Here is a 19,481-nt window from a genome sequence, read left to right as displayed (position 1 = left end):
ACTCTGAGTAGACAGTACTGACCTTGATGGGACATGGGTCTGATTCCATTTAAGGCAGCTTCATCTAAGTCTTGTGTGAATTTTTTTCCTCAGAAGGATTCTAGCTAAGCCTCCTCTCAGCATTTCTGTTTTTTGGGGTTTTTTAAATGGAGGGTAGTTACCAATGGATTTAGTATCCTCAGTATGTTAAGCATTCAGGTTGTGTTCCTGATTTAAAGAAAATATATTAATACAGTGGCAGATAAACACTAATTGATGAAGCATAGGTACAGTGTGAACAGTTTGAATAGGCATATCATGGTGATATATTTGGGGGCTGTGATGGACAGCACTTTTTTAAAACTTAAAAATAGAGTGTTAACAGATAAGTGACTATGACACACTGGAGGTTTCATGCCTGGCTCTAGGCTAGAGTTTTAGTCGTGGCGGGTTTCCCCACCTCTTCCTGCACCCCGGTGCGCCTCATCCACCCCTGATTTGTGCTCCTGCATGGGAGCTAGGGCAGTGAAGTTCCCAGTTTATTAACGGTCTATGAAAGGTTAAGTCCTCACAGAGCCAGAGATCCTTGAGTGACAGACTATTTCAAGAGATCTGATTGGTTAGCATTAGCTGAGCAGAGAAAGACTTCTGAACTGAGTTTTGGAGTTCAACCCTGACTGAGAGCAGTTTAACACAGACAGGAGAACTGATAAAAGTTGGCAAGGATGAGTAGGAAGTTAGATGGGCACGCCCATTTGGGTCAAGGAAAGGGGACAGTGTAAGTAAGAGAAGAATTTCCTTACCAAGTCAAACAGGGAGTTAACTCTGAAGAGTACAGAGATCCCTGATCTGGTATGGTTAGAAAATGCCTTCAGGGGCTTTAAGAGTCCATTAAAAACTCAAGACAAGTACTGATGTTTCAAGAGAAGGTGTTTGGGTACTGGAAAGAGTGTACCAACCTTCTGGAAACCAAAAGAGTCAGAGACTACTCAAAGGAAATGTACTAGAGTATTTGGGGAAACACTGTATCAAAAGCCCCTCAACAGAAAGTTTTAAGCCTTTGAATAGCTTAAGAAACTCTGATTAGCCTGAAATACAAGAACTCTAGAGTCTGTTATGTACTGATTTTACCTCAGAGTAATCTATACTGAGTTACCTCAGGAATTTCACCTGACCTTTCCCTTCTATATTGAATAAAATACTTGATTAATTTGGAACATAAAAACTTCTTGAGTGCTGTTTAAGGCGTTATTGGTTAAAGGAAGCTCCCACTCCTTCCCTCAGGTTTCTGGACAAAGCAGCCAAAATATTATATTGTGACAGGTTGGGACAGCCAGAGTTCTAAAGGAAAGGAGAAAACAGATAACTAGGGCAGCTCAGTCACAGAAGGAAAAGAATAATGGAGGGAAAATCTTGCCCCTGAGGAAGGGGACAGGGGCCATCAGAGGGGCATTAGAAGGAGTATTTTGACAGTTGATTCTTTGAACCGATGCCTATTTCAGGGATACCTGCTTTTGTTGTATCTCTCCCCCCTCCAATATCTTTTGAGCATTGTATTTATGGAAAGAGCTGTGGACCCTGCGGGAGCTTTCAGTGTTCCACAGGGCCTGCAAAACGGAGCTCTTCCGCCAGGTCTATGGTTGAGGCTGGGCGGCAAGGACAATCATAGCCCCCCTATAGGAGTGGCGGCTTGCGAGTTCCATCTGCCCCCTCCTCACCCTTCTACTCCCCCCCAGAGGTATTGCTGGGGATGTTAATGATGGGATGATGTTTCTGCCATATCTTTTCTTGTATACTGTTTCATATTGCTGTATGGTTTTTATGTCAGGGGTTTTAATGGGATTTTTTAGGTTTAATCTGACATTTGTAACCCGCCACAAGCCTTTGGGGAGTGGCGGGAAATAAATTGCTAAATAAATAAAAATATGGAATTTGAAAGTATAGTTTATTGTGTATAAAGTAGTACAAATCCATGAGCTGCTTCTTAAATCATATTAATGATATCTAGAGACCCTGTCCCAAATCCAGAGTATCCTTGTAAGGATACATACATATCCCAAATTGAACATATTCATGCTATCTAACAAAATACAGATTTGCCTAAATATATTAAAGTTGCTTTGTTGGTTAAACTCTGCCAAACATAGTGCAAATTTTAGACGAAGGTTTTTCCTTGAATTGCTTGTTTAGCTTCCCCTCCCAATACATCTGAAGTCAATGGGAATTACAGGTTCTTATCCTCCCTGAGGATTTGATTCAAAAGCTTGAAGAGCAAGCTAAATTCTCTTAATTATCTGCTATACTTTCATAGTCATTTATATCTTTCTGGTTTGTATATATAGTTGAAAGTGTTTATTGACTCCACTTAGATTAAACCTTAAATGGCAAATAAGCTTGGTTTGATTTCACAATTGACTATACAAATCTAGACAAACAAGGTTAAACTATTGTTTGAGGGCCCCACTTTTTAAGAAAAAGCATCAGTTGCAAAATAAAAACTTTATTCACACAACTTCTTTTCAGGAACTATGACATGGAAGGGGGCTCTCTGTTTCTTTGCTGTTTTGATCTGTTTTTGCATCATGGCAAAGCTTGCCTTTCTGATGCTTGCTTTGCAGAAAGTATAAGGTTTGATTTCCTATACATTTTTGCCAATAGAGAAACACAAATGCAGAATAGAAACCTATTTATGCTTCTGTAACAGTATGAAAAACATCCTTACCACAAGGACTTCAGATAAGGGGTTGGGAAACGTATAGTGTTGCTAGGCAATGCCTTACTCTGATGGATCATACTTTTGAAAACGTCCTACATGGAACCATTTGAGTGGCAATTAGCAGAGTGCAAACAAGAAAAAAACACTCAAGATTGTAGGCTTACAGTGGAGGAATGATAAAGGTGGAGAGTGTCACAACATTTTTATGGAAGAAAAGGAAGTCAGAGAGCTTCAGTGATCAATGTAATGTTACTGAAGGAATGATTGATGGACACTCAAGGGGAAAGAGAAGGGGAAAATGGCCGAGCTATTTATAGCATGCCATAGATAGAAAAATTAAATATGAGATGGTCAAATAATATGAGATGGTCAAATAGAGGAGGCGTTGTCTCTGTGCTTGGCTAATCCTATGTGGAAAGGTAACAACAAAGCAGTGATCATTACCATTGCTTAGCAGGCCAAGAGACCTTTGTTAGCAGACCCTCCACCACAACCCTTTGCCCAGGGCCCTCTCCCTTACCTGCTGCAGACTCCAGGCACTGAGGCATGTCTGAAAGCAAAGAGGATAGAGGGTGGAAGCTGCAGGGGCAGGGCCAAAGCTGGACCCTGATTGGCCCTATTGCAACTTGGACAGCTGGACACATTCCACTCCCTAGGCTGTTTCACAAATATATAGAGGACACCAGGGATAAGGATTTTATTATGTACTAGCTTCAAAGCCCGTTCCTAAGAACGGGCCCTGAAAGGGTCCCCTCCCCTGGACCCTGGCCAGGCAGCTTAAGGTGGCTTTGGGCCACAGCTCGCAGCTAAATCAAGTGGGGTTGGTGGGGGCTGGGCAGCTTGTTAGCAGGGCCAAGACAGAGCTCCTTAGCCAGCAGTCGGCAGGCCAGGAGGCCCTCATGAGCAGACCCAGCCTAGCAGGCCAAGAGGCCCTTATTAGCTAGCCCTCCACCACGACACTTTGCCCAGGGCCCTCTTACCTGCTGCTGGCTCCAGGCACTGAGGCGTCTGAGAGCAAAGAGGCTAGAGTCCAGGGCCGGAGGGCCGGAGCCGCAGGGGCAGGGCCATTCAGGACAAAGCTGGCTATACCCTGATTGGCCCTATTCCAACTTGGACAGCCGGACACATTCCCCCCCCCCCCAAGCTGTTTCAGAAATATATAGAGGAACAACAGTGGATAAGGATGTGCTTCTATTGATACAAACTACCTCAAGGCTATATGGGGAGGGATGGTATAGAAATTAAATAAATAATAAAATAATAATTCAAAGTACAGAGCTCTACTAAGTCTTATGGCAGTCACTCAGTCCCTGGGTGCTGTGGCTGTCCTAAGAAGTGTCTATCTTCTGAGTAATTCTGACTTGACCTTTGAGGTTGGCATTGCTATAGATTTTATACATAACTAACTAACCACAGTGTCTCTTTTTGAATGCAAAAAAAGAGACAAGGTATTTTAATATATCCAAGAGCACATAATTAAACCTTGTTAAGAATCTACCCCCCTCCCCTTTTGCTAGGGTTTGAAATATTGCTCCTGGGAGCACCAGGATGATGTAGTAGGAATGTGCTAGGCTGATGCTATGTAATGTAAAATTATTTTCCCTCCATTTTGTGGGTTCAGCATTCATGGGTGTAGGTGAACAGATGGCTTAATTGTTGCTAAGCTCACCTGCTGCTCTGACAGTCTGTTTAAAATTTTTGATTATAAATTGAACCCAACATCCTATTGAGACTAGTAGGGCCCCATTGTGCACACTCATCAAAGCTTGGCTGAAATCACAGGCAGAGCACTGGTGGCTGGTAATGGGAACAGGGAACAGGCTGCAGGAAGAACACAGCCACATTAGCTAAACTCTGGTTCATATAATCTGCACCATTGGCAATCCTTGCATGGTGACTACATCCACCATGCATCACAAACAACGTATGAGTTGGGTGTTCTGTGATAAAGTCTGCTGATATGATTGCTTTGCTTTGAAAAGTGTGGGGGGGGGACATGGTGCAAAAGGGGCCTTGGCATATGGAGATCAAAGATCATGCTCTCTTTAAAGTGCATGGTGGAAGATGGGGACTTGCTCCTTCACCACACAAGGACAGTTGACAATAATTGATGAAGTAGAGCACAGATTCTAGACAGGTGTAGAGACACCCTGCCTCTAAGGCCATCAGATACATTCTTCAGCTCACTGAAACAATTTAACTGAAGTTTGTGTCAAAGGTCAGGTCCAGATAGACCTTTATCGCACAAGGAATTTAACTTGGTTGAGCACTCGTCTGATCATGGGGCTAATTCCCAATTCCTGATGACCTCAACGTGTACCAAGAGCTGGTGTGAATCTGGCCATTAGTTGCTCCATTGCAAAGGAATGCAGGAAAATCAGCATTCCCTTTTGTGCAGTGGGTGTTCAACTTGTGTCAATTCGTGGCAGCGCTATTAGGAAGGGGAAACGCTGGGCTGTCCTCATTTGGGGCACTGCTCTGACATCCCACCAAGTGTCACTTCTGGCAGCTCCTCCTCCCATGGGAAAAAAAAGTTGCAGCTGATTGTGTTCTCACAACTCCCCCCCCCCCTCAAGTTCTCTTGGCTTTTTTCACAGGCATCCACAGCACAGCTGTAGAGCTGTGAGAAGCTTTAAAAAAAATACTACACAATAATAGAGCCTCTTGTGGCGCAGAGTGGTAAGGCAGCGACATGCTATCTGAAGCTCTGACCATGAGTCTGGGAGTTCGACCCCACCAGCCGGCTCAAGGTTGACTCAGCCTTCCATCCTTCCGAAGTCGGTAAAATGAGTACCCAGCTTGCTTGCTGGGGGGTAAATGGTAATGACTGGGGAAGGCACTGGCAAACCACCCCGTATTGAGTCTGCCATGAAAAGGCTAGAGGGTGTCACCCCAAGGGTCAGACATGACTCGGCGCTTGCACAGGGGATACCTTTACCTTTAACTTACACAATAATAACGCCTCAACTTTTAAATCGAATTACACTGTTTCATAAATAAAATGCTCCTCACAGTTGTAGAAGGCAGAAAGGGGGGGGGGTTGTGATTGTAGATGCCAGGCAAAGTCCTCTCACTCAACAGCCTTGTAATGAGGAGGGGGGGAGGGGGAAGGCCAGGGTAAAGGTACGCAGGCAGTGGCAGTGGTGGCAGAGGAAGCTACCCTGTAATGGACAGGGGGGAAAGGGATGCAGGTGGCAGCTCTTTGCAGGACTCCTTGGACGCCTCCTCTGCCGCCACTGCCTGCATCCCTTTTTTTGGCTTTGTCCCCCCCCCCCCCCATAACAAGGCTGGTGAGTAAGAGGAATTTACCCAGTATCTACAGCTGCAGCCCCTTTCCCTTCTTTTTGTCTTCTACAACTGCAAGGAGCATTTTATTTATGAAACACTCTAATTGCATTATTGTGTAAGTTTTTTTTTTTAAAAAAGCTCCCCACAACTCCACAGCCATGCTGTGGATGCCTGTTAGAAAAGAGAAGAGTGATTGCAAAGGGGGAGAGAGTTGTGAGAAAGAGAATCGTTTGCAACTTCAGGAGTTGGCCGAGGAGGTTGGAGGGTTAGGCAAGCATCTCTTTGAATTTTTCATTAAAGCACAATAAACTTCTTTTTAAAATATGAAAGAAGATTTAGGACTTGGAGGAGGGTGCTCAAATGGCCCTGGAAGGTGATTGGGAAGTTCTCACAATAATTAACAAGTTAAATGAATGATGGTAAACCCTGGCTTCCGGTCCATCGGCTGCTTCGTGCAGCAGCACGTCCAACACAACAATTGGATTAAGCATGTCAAAAGCTCCCATTAGGAAGTGGGAAACCTTGGATGAACTAGAACATGATAAAAAAATCAGTCAGCAGCATGGTTTTGCATCATCCATGCGGAAAAGGTCATAGTTGCTCCAAGCTTCACTCCTTAATGAAAAGTTGAACAAGTTCATACATGCAGTTGCCTTACACTGAATCAGATCATTGGTCCATCAAGGTCAGTGTATTATGACCTTCAGTAAGTCTCTAGGATCTCAAGATATTTTACATCACCTACTGCCTGATCTGTTTTGCTGCAGATACTGGAGATTGAACTGGGGACCTTCAGTATGCAAAGCAGGTGGTTTACCTCAGAACCATGGATCCTCTTTAGTATGCAAAGCAGATGGTTTACCACTGAACCATGGCTCCTCTTCATTGACCTTATACTTGAGGTCAGTGCTTTAGCCTTGAGCCTTGCTTTCTTTGAGACACTGTGTGACAACCAGTTTGAACTATGTATCTGAATTCACATGCCAGTTTGTTGAGTAGCATCGCTCCTTGCGATTACCTGCCTGCTGAGTGTACAGTATAGGTATGATGTTCTACCTGCTGTGAGATAGGAAGGAGGCAAGAAGCAGACATCTCAGGAACTACACACAGTTGGTTTTTCCTTCATATTAAGAACTTACAGATTTCCCCCCATCTCTGCAGATTAATTGCAACAGCAAACCCCCTCCCATGAGAAATAATTTTTCATAGGAACTGACACTTATTTTGTGATAAGATTAGACTCTAAAAATTGGTATTAGAAAAGAATGAGTGGTTGCTGAATCCAACTACCATTTGTGTACAGTCTCAGGAATATCCTTGGGGGATCAGACAAGAAATCTGTTTTGCTAATATTTTGTGGCCAAATGTTGCCAGTTGTATGCATGTGAAATGTATATTAGTAGGGCATGAAGGCATCTTCTCTACTCCCTTCCCCCAGATCTGCTAGTCAGGCAGTATATTTCTTAACCTGCTTGTTCCATTTAGCTGCTGTTGCCTATCCTCTGTTCCATTTGGCACTAGAGAAGCATTTGATTACCCATTGGCTTACGGACGAGACAGCTGGGGTTGTGGAATGAAAGAGAGGTCAATTTTAAATTTTTTTATTATGTTTTAAATGTAATTTTATATCTTGTGAGCCATCCCGAGCCTGCCTGCATGAAGGGTGGTCTAGAAATTAAAGTTTAAATATTAATAAAAGTATTGACAAATATCTTTTTCCTCCTTTCACCTCTTCCAATCAATTCTGCCGTAGGCTCTATGGAAGATGAGCCTCAGCCTTATAGACAGTACCGTATTATTTCCCATTCCATTTCCTGATGAAGAATTCAAGACATTCTAGAAAACCTGAAAGTGTGCACACTATGTTTTATTTATTTAAAACATTTCTAAGCCACTTTTCCACCCAAATACAACCCCCAAGGCATTAAAACTGCACTTAGAATATATATATGTAAAATATTTTAGTTGACAATACAGTAAAAACATATAGACATACAAACGCATCCCAGTCAGGAAGGAAGGCCGATAATAGTTTAGTAGATTAAACAGAACTCTTTACCTGCTGGCAGAAGACAATAACAGGAGGGAAACTGACAAATCTCCCTGGGGAGCATTGTGATATGTTGGTCAGTCCCAGTAAAAGACATTACAAAATGTTTTGCTTTTGTTTTGGTACATGATCTCTCTGGATCATCTTGATGAATTTAATGGACCAGAAGTGGCTCAAAAATATGTCTTCTGTGCATTCAAATAAAAAGTGCAAAGCCTATTTATTTTTATGAGCAGTTTGGGCTTTTGGATCTGATGGCTGAAGAAGTTGATTATTTTTGTTAGTACTTCAATTGCCATATTTAAATTTATTTTAAGCACCTGAAGTGTACGCAGAGGTAGGACACAATATTTCAAAATATAGAGGCAGTATATAGGAGGCTACAGTCTTCACAGTACAAACAATCCCTTTCAAATAAAAATTAAAAGTATAAAGACTCTATTATAAATATCTTGTGGGAGGCTCCTCAGATGAAAAAAGGAACTAAGATAGTGTAAACTCGAAGTGGGAAAGGTTTACAGGTAGGATCTGTTGCACCCCCCCTCCCTTCCTACTTTATTCAGTGAATCACATTGGCAGAATTTTGGTGTGAAACACCAAGTTGCATTTTCTTTGGGAGCAGACATGTCGGTGCTTTGTGTTACTGACTGGAACGAGCCAATAAAATGGAGGGGGACGTGCAGAGGTCACCATTACTTGGCAAACCTAGTTTCATTTGATTTTTTTCTTTCTAGGGCAGAAGAGCAGCATTTCAGCTAGACAGCATCATCCATCTGGGAAAACATATTTTCTGATAGTTCCAGCTCCTGCCTCAGACTCTGGCAGTAGATTGCCAAATGCACTTATTGCATTGTGTAATCCCTTTGGAAAAAGGTCTTTCTCATTTTGTGTTTGGCTTGAGCTATGATAAATACATTCACTCTTTACCTGGAGGAATTTTGATTTGATACAGCTGGAGACTGTGCCATAAGTCTCCAGGTCCCTCAAATAGCTTCAAACCATGTACTGTGTTAGTGAGAGCTGTGTGGCAAGTGTTATTTACTGGCACTCTCATGAGAGCAATGCTGGAAGGATTGAGTGTTTTGTTGTGAATGTTTTTGGGAATACAGAAATGTGTCTGACCATTCATGTGTCTGGTCAAGGATTGTTGACCTGTTCAGGAAGCCCTGCCTTTCCTCTGAATTAAATATGATGTCATCACACAGCTAAATCTGATTGGCTTCTGACATCATACTGTTCAGAGGTTGGCTGCGATAGTCTATGTGACTAATTGAGCATAGAGATGACATGATGATCAATAGTGCAGTTCTTGAATGAAAGCTCTATTGAGTAGACAAATAGGATTCTGATTAGCTCTGTCTAAGATTTCTCTCTACCCTCCCCCCCTGTCAGAGCATTGCTATCAAGATTCTCAGCTGCCCTTGGGAGACTTCTGCCATCATGGCGAGTAGTTTGGGGAAGACTCTCAGGCCATCCGTGTCTTCTTCCTCTGTGCTTGCCAAACTGTCTGCAACTTCTTTGCTTTCTCCCTGGCCTGTTGGAAGGAGCTTCATTTTATCCCCCTCCACTTCCTGACTCTTAACAGGCCTGCCTCCCCTTCTGGAAACCCTTCTCTTACTGTTAACCATATGGTTTCCAATCTATCAACCTTGTATTAAACCTCTCCCTATGCTTCCCTTTTCGTCTCAGTGGGCTGAGCCTTTCCTGATGTGAGCTGCTGCTGGGAAGGGGGTGGTTCTGGAGCTTCTCTCTTACCTCATCATCTCACTTGGACTTGTTGAGGGATCCACCCACGCTTATCTGTGTGCCCCTGATCTGGACCACCACTTCCTGAAACCTGCCGGGGGGGGGGGGTAGTGCTGCTGCCACTGCCAGGGGCCTTTGGGGTGCTTCCTCTAACCTCCTCACTACCTGCGCTATATCCAGTTTCTTCTGGCCCTGCTGAGACTGTGCTTCTGGGGCTGCTGCTGCCAGGCCCATTCCTGCTGGCTTCTCCACAGGCTGCTGATACCGCATGCCTGTTGTTGCTCCTGCCCGCCTTTTACTTGAGCCTGTGGATGGGTCCTGTGGTCTTTGACTGGTTCTTGCCACTGATGAAAAAGCCATCCTTCTTGTCATGGCTCTGTTTCCTCTACTTGGCACGTGGTTTGGTTTGTCTTGGTGGGTATGGGCATTGGAGCTCTGGTGGGGTAAAACCTGGGACCTGCCTGAACACTGGTTTTGACATAGGCAAGTGGCTCTGAGGGGGGTCGACAGCAAGTTGGATCAATAAGAGGGTTAATGCTGTACAATTAAGGCTTTTTTTGTTGGAAATATTTCAGTTTCTTTGTAAGCACTACTTTTGACATGAAAATTGAAGCACAACAATATTCAGCAAATCTTAGTTTTGCTGCTATTGATTGTTCCTGTAAGGAATATTCTCTTTCAGAAATCTCCAGTGTCCTTGCTCTGAGTAAGAGGAACAGTATGAATGGGTATTGAAGGTTAAAGTATATTTACAGTAGCATTTGTTGCTTGGAAAAGGAATATTTCAAGGAGATAAAATGTTACGAGCTGAAAGTCTACATGCAGAAATCTATTATAAAAATAAACAAAACACTTAGGGTAGTTTTCAAAATATAAAATGTGGAAATCAGAAACTGGTTTGCCAGATCCCATTAATAGTATTTGATGATTGTGAATGACAAGATATGAAGAATAAAATTCCCCCAAGACTCATATAAAGGGGGCCATTGCCGCTGCGGGGGAGGAACGCCGATAGGGACCTGGCTGGTGGGAGATCGTGGCATTCTGGGGCTGTGTATGTGTTGCCATGGCAACAGGGGGTGTGGGAGAGCTAGGCGTCAGTTAAATGGATCGCCTGACATTGCTCGGCCTCTTTTCCCCCATCAGGGCGCCCAAAGACGCGAAACCCACCCTCCCTCCCTATTTATGAATTGTTGGACTATTTGTTAGATGTTGGATTGGATTGTTGTTTAATTGTCACAGCCGGCGGAAGTGTGGCATGGGAAGGATCAATTTTGGGGTGGCCAAGCTTGCACACTGGCCTCCCCTAGATTTGGGGGGCCCCTTAAGGGGCTGTGTGGATGCAGAGCCTGGTTGAAGGCTTGCATTTCCGGGAGGCAGGAGAACCCAACAGAGGCTGACGCCTGGAGGGCGTCCCCCCCCCCATGTTGCCTCCCCCCCCTTTTCAGCCTGCCATTATTTCCAGGATTCTGGGCTGGATAGCCAATGCAACCTGTTGAGGGGCAGGCTGTGATGGGCTGCCTTGTGGTCAGCTGACCACAGGAGGGCAAATTTCTCTTCCCATGCTTGCCACGCTCAATGTTGAATAAATGCTGTGGCCAAATATTTTATGCCAAATTATGGTTGTCAGTGTCCTCATTAGGCGGTCAATATCCCCCTTTCTAACATCTAGCCTTTGAATTTGGGCCTGCATCCACCATCAGTAGATTTACAATTCACACCCAACCTACTGGAAGTTCAGATTTGATTCTTGGCTAATACAAGAAATGGATTCTAGTAAAAGACTGGTATGAATCTGATGAAAGTTTTTTGAGAATTAAGGCAGGAATTTAGTTATAAGTAGGGCAGCTGGATATTTTATATGGAAGTTTATTCATTATATAGCAAGCTAAAGGCAGCTGTCCCCAACCCCCAGTCCAGGGACCAGTACCGGTCCATGGATCAGTCAGTACCGGGCCGTGGCTCCTCCTCATCCTCCTCCCCGGCTGCTGCCTTGGGGTCTGCCCTGCCACTCTGCCGCCGGCTCACCTTTGGTGTTCTCTGGTAGCTGTCTTGGCTGGGGCTCCCCCTTGATGTGGCACTGCGCAGCTGCTTCTAGCAGCGCCCTCCAGTGGGCGGCAGGAAGTCAAGGGCACCGGCGGGAAAGCAAGCGGAGAAGGGTCTCAGGCGGTGGCGGTGATGCCCCTCCGCAAAAGACTACCCCCCCCCCCGGGCCTCAATAATATTGTCAAGCATTGACCGGTCCCCAGTGATAAAAAGGTTGGGGACCACTGCTATAGAGGACATGTTTTTTCCTTCTGCTCCGATAATACACATGGGCCAATTTCCATTGATTTATAAAATATGTTTAGGAATATAGCATTCATACAGGAGGGCAACATGAAGAAGAGATGGGACAAAAGATCAATTCCAATCCAGCTTCTGGCTTCTCCAAGTGGTAAAGTCTCCCCAAACAGTTTGATATAGGCAGGTTGTTGTTATTGTTAGGTCTGACAACAACATTCAACATGATCAATCATAGGCTATTTGCCTAATGCCTAGCCAAACGTGGGAATTCAAGTGGCTACCATTAAATGATTGCAATATTTCCTCCAAGGTTGTGGACAGAGGGGGATACCAGAGGACAGAACAGCCAGCTTGGGTGACCTGGGCTCGCCACAGCACTGATAAAGCTGTTCTGACCGAGCAGTAAAATCCGGGCTCTCTCAGTCTCACCTACCTCACAGGGTGTCTTGTGGGGAGAGGAAAGGGAAGGCGGATGTAAACACGAAGAGATGAACAGCCACCCAAGTTATTCTCCAAAGCCATTATTCAAGCATTCTATGGTTTCTTAGGCTCTCAAATCAAGTAGTATGGATTTAGTTTGGAGCATCTACTTAGACAGCCTGTGAGGTAGGTGAGGCTGAGAGAGTCCTGATATTACTGCTCGGTCAGAACAGCTTGATCAGGGCTATGGCGAGCCCAAGGTCCATCCATATTGGATTCCTGGCAGTCAGCCTGCTTGCCTTCTTTCATGCCTTTACAAGGTGTGGTTCAGGCTTTGTCTACATATACAGCAGAAGAGATTGGTAACAAGGTGGAAGTAGACTGCAAGAGAAAGATCAGTTTTTTTCAGAGTTTCTCTGTCACTGGATACATTTTTATATATGAGGCAGGCTATGGCAGAACTGTTCTGATGTCAACTTTTTAAGATTTATCAAGTGTTTTTGCATGGCGTCTGTTACAGTAGAAAAAGGTAGGGTAGAAACAAAGTAAGGATGTTGCCTTACCTTTCCTGTGAAATCTGAGGGGCTTTACGCACCGGGATCTTTGTTGCAAATTGGTCACTGAATGAAAAATCGCCATTTAAAATAGTGGAATTCGTTGTTATGCATACCTGCCTTTGTAGTGGTATCCAGTTGCGTTTTGTAGCGTTTCCCACAGGCTTCCGGTCTCGGCAGAAATCGCTAGAAAGGAAGCGCTATTGCCGAGCTCGTCCCGCCCCTGGCCGTCAAGCAGCCAATGGGCAGCCGTTAGCATGCTCCCAAACAGCCCCTTTCCCTTTAAGAAAGGTTTTTAAAAAAAAAAAAAACACACCCATTGTAACAAATCTGTGTAGATTCGTTGCAACGGAGAGACCCATCCAGCTGCCTAATGTGTTTGAGCTGTCGTTTGATCGTATGATCGTGGCCACGCTGCCTCGAGTGAAAAGAAAAAAATCCCCCCTCCCCCCCCTCTCACGGGCCTGATTTTCGGCTGAATGACTGTGTTAAATGTGTGTGCTTAGTGACTGAAGGGGAGGGACTGAAGCCGGGGAAGCCTCTGTTTGAGCTGTCATTTGATCGTGGCCACGCTGCCTCGGAGTGGGGAAAAAAAATCCCCCCCCCCCCTCTCACGGGCCGATTTTCGGCTGAATGACTGTGTTAAATGTGTGTGCTTAGTGACTGAAGGGGAGGGACTGAAGCCAGGGAAGCCTCTAAACTGAAAGAGGCTCGCTGGTGCGTTTATCCCCGCTCGCTCGGAGAAAAAAAAATGGCGATCGCTTCACCGGAAGTTTGGAGGACAGGCTCAGGAGGAGGGACTTTGAAGAAACCGCAACAATGTTAACGCACAGGTCTTTATCGCTAGTGTTACAGATTGTTTGCAAGAGTGTAGCGCTTTCCGGAGGGTGAATCCACTTTTTGGGATTCCCCTGAAAGCGCTACAACGAAGCGCTTTTTGCTGATCGGTTTCAGGAGTGTTGCAGATTGTCTACGACGTCGTGCGTTAAGGCAAATCAATAGCGTTTCCAATTAGCAACCATTGTGCGATTTTGAAGCCGTGCAAAAAGCCCCTGAAGCTGGATAGTCTATTCTGTCACTTCAGAATCCAGCCACTGCATTCTGCTGTATGAGTAGAGCAGATCATGGTATCTGCCTTACCAAACATAGGGAAATAGTTGTCCTGACAAGGATCTAATTTGGCTCTTGAAATTTGATTCCAATTGCACCTTAAAGACAACGAAGTTTTATTCAGAGTATAAACTCTCTAATGAAATGTGCATGCACATGAACGTTTATACCTGGAATAAAACTTTTTGGGTCTTATATGTGCCACTGGACGCCAACTTTGATCTGCTTCTTCAGGCCAAAACAGCTACACACTTGAATATATTCACAGTGAATGATCTGGGATTCCCAACATTATATAAGACTCAAGACACCTTTATTGACAATACAAATATCCAGATCAGAGGAAAAATGTAACTAAATACCAAAAGATTAATTTTTATATGCACAAATGTTCAATATTTGCTTTAATTCAGAGGTATTTTAGTATTGTGACTAGGAAGTTGAATGCATGCAAATAAATATTATTTATGCTGGAGAATCAAAGATGATGATGAAGACTTCATTTTTTAAGTCTAATTTTCTCTACCTTAAGGAGACTTTTTGTTCTACTTCCTACAATTGACACTTTGTGAGGTGGGGTTGAAAGTTCTAAGAGAACTGTGACTGGCCCAAGGACCTTCAGGAGGCTTCATGTGGAGGAGTGGGGAATCAAACCCAGTTCTCCAAATTAGAGTCCTCTGCTCTTAATCAAAACACTATGCTGGGTCTCGACCCCCCCTCTTCAGTATCACACATTGCTTTCACTATTTTAGAAAGCTTTGCTTTGCTGTGCAGTATGTAGAGGAATTACCTGATCAGTAATCCTCATGTGAGTAAGATGGAGAACAGGTGATTCAAGTTTAAGGCCTACCAGGTCACATATTAAGCACACACGGAGCTTGGTCCATCCAGGTCAGTACTGTCAACTCAAACTGACAGCAGCTCTTCAGGGTTTCATGCAGAGGAATCTATCACATAACCTACTGGCTAGTCCTTTCAACTGGAGAAGCTAGAAATTGAACTTGGAACCATCTGTGTGCAAAGCAGAAACTCTTTGAATGAGCCACAGCCCCTCCACAGGACTCTTGGAGTCTGGACAATGCTTTTTGAATTCCATAAACATGCTGCCCGGGACTAATGACTTGAGTGTACGACAAAATAGCCACAAAGAGTGTGATGGGCGTATTTCTTCAGATAATGACTATGACTGTTTCTTCCTTTCTTTGTTCCCTTTTTTATGCAATCACATTTCTTTCTTTTTTGTTTAGTATTAGCTAGTAGTGGGACATCATTTACAGAGACATGCATTTCATTGTGAATGTATATATGTCAAATAAGTGAAAGATTTTGTTAGAAATAATTACAAGCTAAGATCCACAAGAAAATGTAGTGGTTTGTGTGCTGCCTTTATCTTACATTCCTCCCCTTTTCTTTTTTTAGTATTTCTATAATACAGAATGCTTTTGATTCTGATTTTAAACTTTGCTTTTAAACTTCTATATTGATCACAGTATGGCAAGTTTTGTTTAATTTTTCTTACATAATTTTGAAAAAACCATGTGTACTTTCTGAATAGTTATTCTCTTCTTTGAATTTTAAAAGTGAAACATAGTTAAACAGTAATACAGTGGAAATATAACCTGTTGGCATGAATTTTTATCTATGCTTTACTCTTAAAATGTATAATGTGTAAAGCTCAGGTTTGAGGTAGAGGTGCCAAATTTGCAGCATAGCTGCTGGAGCATCTCTCAATATTTCAAAAGGATTGGATCAGGGGATCCAGTTATATGGGCACCCAAAGAAAGTGCCCCCATCCCCTTGTTTTCAAAGGCAATTCAAAGCTGAGTAGGATGTCCCAGAGAATCTCTGCAGTAGAATATGAAGTGTGTATGTGTGTGTGTAATTTCTGCAAGACAGCAGCGGAACTAGTGCCATTGTGTCAATGCCAAAGCCCAACAGGACAAAGGTCAAATATGAGAATCTTTGAATTAGAAACTGAGGGGGGCTTTTCTGCAAGGATAGCAGAACCAGTGTGATGTACTAGTGCCCAGCAGCATAATCTAGTGCTGTTGTTGCAAATGCCAGCTCAATAGGACTGATGTCAAGCACAGAATCACAATTTGAGTGAGGGGGTGGGAGGGTTGCAGGGATGGCAGCACAACCCTGTGTCCATATGATACAAGTGCAAACCCGACAGAACTAACAAATGTCACACCAGAGAATTTATTTATAATCCAATTTATATATATGTTGTTCAATCCCAGAGGATCACGGTGGCTTACAACACCTATAGTAAAAGCATAGCTTTATCAGAGGTTTTTTTTTTTTTAAAAAGCAAGACCAGCAGATGGCCAGTAGATCACTTAAAAAAGGTACAGGGTGAGCAGACACTTTTGCCCAACTGAACCAAGGCCAGCCCAATACACAGGAGCCCAGTAATGCTGCTTCCTTTCACAACCAAAGGCAAACCCAGAGAAACCTTATATGGCATTTCCCCCCGAAAGTGAGAGGAAGGGGGTTATGCTCACCCTGATCCTTCTCTTTCAGCAGGAGCAGTATACACCAACCATCAGTGCTTCAGTGGAGAGGAGCCTTTCCCTAGATGCTTCATCACAGTTTCTCTATTTCCCAACTCTATGAAGAATGTTTCACAGCAAGTTAGCGACATTATTTATGGAGTTCTTATGGGTTCTGCTGGTTGCCGTTGAGCACACAGGTTGCACTATTCTACCATTTTTGTGCTTCCGTTTTAATTTCAGCATGCAATTTTGGTTTGGGGTGGCCGGTGACTCAGTAAGTGAGCTTGAGCTTGCCACCTTCAGCATCACCCTGTGCTGCGCTCCTACCAGGGTTCCGTAGAGGTATTTTGTGCAGATGGGTACAGAACGGCAGTGTGGAGATTGGCGGGGCATTTCTCTGCCAATTCAGTGTGTTAATGGCCCTGCTACTTCTTTCTACTCTCATTTTGATTTTGGGAAGAGTGTTTCACCCCAGCTTCTCTGCACAGACCGAAAGGATGCAGGGACAACTATGTGCTCATTGTAGTCACCTTCAAAGTCTGAGGCCAGGTAGCCAAACTGTGGCGAGTTGAGAGCCTTTTTGTTTGTTTGTTTGTTTTGTCTGTTTACTCTAGAACAACAGGATTCATGTAGAATGTGTTGGTTGACTATATTTGTACAAGTAGAGTAATACAGATTAAAACTTCAATCAACTTGATGCTAGATGGTGGTTTGGCTCATGTATTTGGCTAGCACAATAAAATGGGATTGGGTATATTGGATTATGACTGCCTGCTATGACACCACTCACTACCAAGACTGGTTATCTGCTTTCAGCCAGCTGGGTTTCCACCAATACGCAGATGACACCCAGCTGTTCCTCCTGGTGCAGAACGCCGTGGTCAGGATTCTCACTAATACACCATGAAGCTCCCACATGCGGCCTGTACTCCAACAACCTGGCTGGCTCCCAGTTGAATTCCAGATTAAGCTTAAGGTTCTGATAATCACCTTCAACACCATATGCAGTCTGGGCCCAGTGAGACCACCTCCCTGCCTATACCCGCCAAAGAGCTGTACTTTATGCCACCTCAAACTGGCTGCAGATCCTTGCCCCCAGAGAAGCACGCCAGACCTCAGCAAGAGCCAGAACTTTCTTGGTCCTGCCCCCTACCTGGTGGAATGAACTGTCACAATTTCACAGGGCCTACAAAAGGGAGCTCCTCCACCAGGCATTTGCTTGAGGCCGACCAGCCCCGAAACACCCACTGCCCCTCTGACACCCCCTCCCATGACCGACGAATCTGACTTATCCAAAGCTGTGTCAATGTTCCTGTTTCTGTTTAAATATTGTTCTGATTGACATGTTATGTTATGGTTGTTATACTTGTTATATTTGTTGCAATGTTCTATGTCCTTACCTCATGATGTTATATGTAAACCATCCAGAGCCATATGGGAGGGCAGTATAAAAATCTGAAATAAATAAGATGTGGTTATCCTGAGGATAAATCCCCAAGAGGCATCAGTCAGCAGAAGGTTCAAAAATAAAAAGGCAAATAATCCAAGGCTGTAGAGAACTTACCGTATATACTCGTGTATAAGCTGAGTTTTTCAGCACAGTATTCACATTGAAAAAGTTCTCCCAAGCTTATACATGGGTATATACGGTAATTGAACTAACAGCCTTCTCCCAGTCAGCCAATTGTTACATTGCTTCTGCAAACTTCCTGCAAGCTGAAGCTTGCTTGCTGTGGCTGCTTGTAGGACAGCAATGGTTTGAGTGAGGGCCCTTGATCTTTTTTTCCCTTTTGCCTTTACTTCTTCCAAACTATTCTTTTGGTTTCTGTGGGTGGGGTGGGGTGAGGGGGGTTTTGGGGGTGCTTTGGGATTTACTGTTTCTCCTAATGTTTATTTTAACTTTTTTTCTGAGGGGCAACATTGTTTGCCATTTCTTCTTGGGGTTGTGTTTCTTTTAAAAGTTGATTTTTACAGTTCTTTCCGTGTTTTACAGTTCTTTATTTCAGTGCTTTGTTCTGGGGGGGGGGGCACTGTAGCTGTAGTTAGAATAGTCGATTCTCCCAGTTTGGTAGCTGTTGTACTTGTAGGAGGTTGCCAACTTCAGGTACTGTTGTTCTGCTCTGGTTTGCTGGCCCTGTTTTGCACTGACAGAACTAGTTTACTGTTTTTCTTTGAAATAAATATTCAAAAACATTTAACCTACTGGTGCCTCAGTTAATGTAAATTTACCAGTAACTGCTGCATTTCCCACCCTTGGCTTATATACGAGTCAATAAGTTTGCCCAATAAATATGCCCAGATTTTTGGGTAAAGTTAAGTGCCTCGTCTTATATCTGGGTCGGCTTATATGCGAGTGTATACGGTATTCTTGAGACTAGTGTCACTTTAGAACACAGAACGAACAGAAGCACTTGCTTATAGTAGTATTTCCTGTGCTCACTTAGTCCCCACAATATAGTAAAACCGACTCAAAGAGAAGCCTGTAGCTGAATCTGCAGCACTCTGTCTTCCCGCAACATGTTACTCCCACTGAGCCTTGCTGTCTCGGTGCATCAGTGCTGTTTTACTCTTCATTCCCTTAGTACAAACTCCTAGCTCTCCTGCACTCTATTTGTTACATTTTGAACATGGTCCCACCGCTCCATTCAGCCTTGTCTGTCTCGTCTTCACTATATCAATATTATCTGTTGTGGTGGTCCCAGCTGGATCACATTCTGTTCCTGCTGTTCTCTCTGGCTGTCAAAAGTTTGAACACAAGATTGGGAACATTAATACAAAAGAATATATAATTTGGTCCACATGTATGGACAACAATACAAAATTGCTTTACAAAA

At 43.8% G+C, this 19,481-nt stretch overlaps 1 protein-coding gene across 2 annotated transcripts in view; it reads left to right on the top strand.

Moving 5' to 3' along the window:
• DPYD (dihydropyrimidine dehydrogenase) overlaps positions 1-19,481 on the top strand; it is a 609,807-nt gene that overhangs the window by 62,812 nt on the left and 527,514 nt on the right. The window lies entirely within an intron of this gene.

The sequence above is a fragment of the Paroedura picta genome, chromosome 4, assembly GCF_049243985.1.
Source record: "Paroedura picta isolate Pp20150507F chromosome 4, Ppicta_v3.0, whole genome shotgun sequence".
In the NCBI taxonomy this organism is placed as follows: Eukaryota; Metazoa; Chordata; class Lepidosauria; order Squamata; family Gekkonidae; genus Paroedura; species Paroedura picta.
The sequence above is the reverse complement of the archived record's forward strand: the minus strand, read 5'-3'. Positions and strand labels throughout refer to the sequence as shown.